This window comes from Salvelinus sp. IW2-2015, unplaced genomic scaffold (assembly GCF_002910315.2).
Source record: "Salvelinus sp. IW2-2015 unplaced genomic scaffold, ASM291031v2 Un_scaffold1537, whole genome shotgun sequence".
Taxonomy (NCBI): Eukaryota; Metazoa; Chordata; class Actinopteri; order Salmoniformes; family Salmonidae; genus Salvelinus; species Salvelinus sp. IW2-2015.
In genome coordinates, this window is record NW_019942972.1 from 51,065 (window position 1) to 55,704 (window position 4,640).

At 43.4% G+C, this 4,640-nt stretch overlaps 1 pseudogene; it reads left to right on the plus strand.

Moving 5' to 3' along the window:
• The first annotated feature begins 213 nt into the window (after window positions 1-213).
• Window positions 214-4,640, plus strand: part of LOC112071169 (LIM/homeobox protein LMX-1.2-like) — a 23,511-nt pseudogene continuing 19,084 nt past the window's right edge.

The following is a 4,640-nucleotide window of genomic DNA, read 5'->3' on the forward strand; positions in this document are numbered from 1 at the left end:
AAAGGTATTAAAGTGGGATTAGCTTCCCCCACAGTGCAGTGCTTGTGTCATTCAAAGGGCTCTGTTTTGGAGAGCCGACCCTGTTTGATTGTGACTAGCAGCCGGAGTCTGAGTGAGGGGGCCATGCACAGAGAAGAGGTGGAKTTAACCCCCGATCTGTACACACACACACGCACACACACACACACACACATCCCTTTACCCCAGTCCAGCGTTCACTGTTAATTCCCCTTCTTCAGTTCTTCAGAGAAGGCTTTACTTCTCCTACCAGCTTCAGTGAACCTCTCTCTCCTCTCGGCCCCCTCGCTCGCTCCCCTCCTGGAGAGGGTGGGGTGGGTCGGTTGCCATAGCGGGAGCGTCACGCATTGGATATTCCGAACCGACCTCGTTGAGAATGGAGCTCAGGAGGCCCCAATGCTGGGGGAAAAGTCTGGATTAAACTCCGGGACAATGCCGGACAGAAAGATTCCTCAAGGGACAAATGGGAATTACAGGCCCCGTAATAATGCAAGGTGACAGAGAGAGGAAGTGGGAAAATAATGTCCTACAAGATTAGCCAGTTTGGTAAAAGGGCAAGAGAAGAAGGGAGAGAATAGAAAGCAGACTGATTCCATCCGGATGGGGAGTTGTAGCACTTCCCTAAGTTGTATGGAAGTCTCCGTTCTAACCTTTCACCTTTTAATTCCATTTGATTTGGCTGACTGGGATTCTGATATGTCTTTGGCCTGATTGTGACAGCATGCATAGTCCCATCCTAAATCCTTTGTCAAGGGAAAGTTTGTAAGCTATGAGAATGAACTAGGGCTGGGCGGTATACTGTATTTAACGATATACCAATATTGATACACGGACCGGTTTGGGTTTTTACTTTACTTTCTATAACGGTATTTGAATGTTTTGGTTTGTGAAATGTTTAAAGTACATTTTTATCGTTTACTTCCCTACTTGAGTCATCTCTCTCAGCTCTCTCTCTCTATGCTGCCTTCAACACAGAACTAGCCCCGCCCCCTGACACTCAAGGAGCGCATTAGTTGTTCCTCGACTACGAGACACTTGCGTTCAGTCTGCATGGTCAATGCAGCACATGTAACAATGTTGATAACAACGATGCTGTTTTCACTTTGCTTCTTAATATAAATCCACTAGCGTTCTATAATTACACTATCAGTTTGTGTTTCTTACATCTGCAAACAGCTAGCTTGTCTTTTCTAAGCAAGTTGGGCCTAAATCTTGTTAGCCTCTGATTGTTAGCYGCTAATGCTAATCGCTAGCTAGTTAATAAATGTACTGAGTCAGAGCAAACGTAATTAGCTATACAGCCTGATAATACCAGTGATGGTGTAGACCTAAATCAGCATTTTGTTTGTGCAACAGTATCTTCTAAATCAAAGAGGAATACGCGAAGCAAGAACACGTTAGCTATGAAGCTAAGAGAGAACATTCAATGTAGCCAAAGATTATAGGGTMCCCTAGGAAACACTTATAAACACTTTGGTTCCTACCCTGTCACAATAACCCCTCCCTGGCATTTTATTTCGTTGTCATGTCAAACAACACCGTATTCAAGGTGCCCACTAATATATTCTAACTATAAAATTTGAATAATTATTCTATTTCCATGATTCCAACAGTTCAACCCAAGTGTTTTGCTGTAAAACACAATTGCAACATTTGGTTAAAAATAAGGCCTGGGTTGTTTGCCCATGTCGTGCAGCCCTAAGTGGCAGTGTGGAAATTCTCTCAATTGAGTGCAAGAAATGCAGAAATGTTGAATTGGAACAGTAWAAACCAATCAGAATGGAGAAAGACCCATTTGACATCACTTATAATGTATGTGTTGCCAACCTAGGGTCACGCACTACTCATAAAGCAAATGTATAACTTTTAAAAACATCAAATACCGTCCGATTTGTTTTAAATAGCGTGATATTTTGGCCATATCGCCTAGCACCCTGAGTATGAACTGTCTTGGCAAGCAAAACATTTTAATAATAGTTCTTCTTAGTCTCTTTTATACCCTGCTCTTCTATTTTATTTCTCTCTCACAGCCTTCTTTCCAGCCCCCCCCCCCCCCCCCTCTCTCTCTCTCAAACCCTTGGTGTACTCATCAGCCTGAGGTGCTGTGATTTGGGGGCAGTGATATTACAATGCTGACGCGGATTATAACAAAGTCTCTCGGGTCATTATCATACGAAGGAGTGCCCACGAGCAGACGTCAGAGCCGGTTGTATCCACACACACCATGGGGCATCCACCCCTCAGCTCTGTCCACCCCGGCCTCGCTGGGGCACCTGCCTGTAATATTCATTAGCAGGATAATTGGTTTGGGACTCGGGACAGCAGGAACGCACTGCCTGTGGGAGAGGGCTGTAACAGCAGCTGCCTGTGGAGAGGTCGGCTGGGTAAACAGAATGTTCTGTAGATGTATGGACTATGGCAATTGTCACTGAGTGACTGTCCTAGCTAAATGAATAAAATGTAATTATATAAATCTAGAATTAGTAGTATCAGACATGCTATCGGGTGGTGGATTGACTAAGGAGGAGAACATTTAACAGGAGGACCATTTACCCTTATATTGTATTGTCAAATTGGTGTATCAGAAGTGGGATCCAAGGTGTCACAGTCAGGCTGTATTTATAACTGCTGATCAAATGTTTTGCACATGGGAACATTTTACCTGTTTATTTTTTGTTGGGTGATTGGTTATCAAGATGTAATTTCTGGATTCAAAAAATGATAGTACTATGCTGCTACTGCTGCCTACCCATCAGGCCTTGTTCGATGCAAATGGATCATCTCGAATCATTAACTCTGCTCCCCCCCCCCCCCCCCGTGAAGGCCTCCTCCTTTCCCAACGCTGACTGCCCAAGCTCAAGCGGAGCATTGCGGGGGGGGGGGGGGGGGGGCGTTCGGCTGCGCTTTTACAGTTGAGCGGGTGTCAAAAGGCTAAAGGGCCCCAGTGGGTAGCCTGCTCAGCTTGCAAGCACAGCCCAGTCCTACTCTGTCACATATAGCAAACAGAATGTTACATGGGAATAACAAAACATTTTTTTTTTTTTTTTACACTAGTCCAATGTTTTATTTGTCTATATTTAGTTCAAATTCAGTTAAATTGTTATTTTAGAGCCTACAGGAGTATAAAAGTATAAAATCTAACATTTATGACTGACATTATACTACATGCAGTAAATGGTAGTAATAATTGTACTGCTAAGAACAATATATTTGTAGTTGTTACAACCATTGGTCATCACAAATAATTCAAGACTACTCCCACAATCTGTTTCAACTCTGGTCTCATCACCTATGCTTTCCCCTACTCTTGTCTCCCCAGGCTGTTTGCCACCAAGTGCAGTGGTTGCCTGGAGAATATAGCTCCTACTGAGTTTGTGATGCGTGCCCTGGAGTGTGTGTACCACCTGGGCTGTTTCTGCTGCTGCGTGTGCGACAGGCAGCTGTGCAAAGGAGACGAGTTTGTCCTCAAGGAGGGCCAGCTGCTCTGCAAGAGCGACTACGAGAGGGAGAAGGAACTGCTCAGCTCCATGAGCCCTGATGCCTCCGATTCAGGTAAAAGTACAACTCTCCTTAAACACATGGTTCCTCAGTGGTGCTGTGGCCTGTTTCACAGACAGTGGCGCTGTGCCCTGTTCCACAGATGTGCAAGCTTCTCTTATCTGTTCCTCTGGTTCTTCCTTTTCCAAATAATGATGCAGCTTGCCAAACCAGTATGGTTAATAGCACCGTATGCTTTAGATACCACCACACATTTTCTGCACAGTGTCATTACAAACTGTATCTTTACTGATTTTAATACAGTAATGATGATATCAAACCCATGACTTCAACTACTGTATGGAACTGTTGAAGAGATGGGCACCTGGCCAATAGTAGTGCACTATATAGGAAATAATGAGCCAATAGTAGTGCACTATATAGGAAATAATGAGCCTTTTGGGACACAGACAGGGGTTATTAAAACCAGACAGGGGTTATTAAAACCAGACAGGGGTTATTAAAACCAGACAGGGGTTATTAAAACCAGACAGGGGTTATTGTCATTTGAAACAGTGGAGAGAGGTGAAAGGTCAAAGCGATGCTGTTTCAGTTCTGTCAACAACTTCTGCTAGAACTCTGCTGAAACACACAATGTCCAAATGACTGTTGTCTTTTGTTTTTTTAATCCAAAGAAGGCAAGACTTAAAACCTCTTAAAGGATCCGGCCCCCCCCCCTACTCAATTTTCACCTAAGATGACATATCCAAACTAACTGCCTGTAGCTCAGGACCTGAAGCAAGGATATGCATATTCTTGAGACCATTTCAAAGAAACACTTTGAAGTTTTGTGGAAATGTGAAATGAATGTAGGAGAATTTAACACATTAGATCTGGTGAAAGATAATACAAAGACAAAAACGTGCATGTTTTTTGTTGTACCATCATCTTTGAAAATGCAAGAGAAAGGCCATAATGTATTATTCCAGCCCAGGCGCAATTTAGATTTTGGCCACTAGATGGCAGCAGTGTATGGGCAAAGTGTTAGACTGATTCAATGAACCATTGCATTTCTGTTCAAAATGTTGTATCAAGACTGCCCAAAGGTGCCTAATTGGTTTATTAATAACTTACAAGTTCATAAC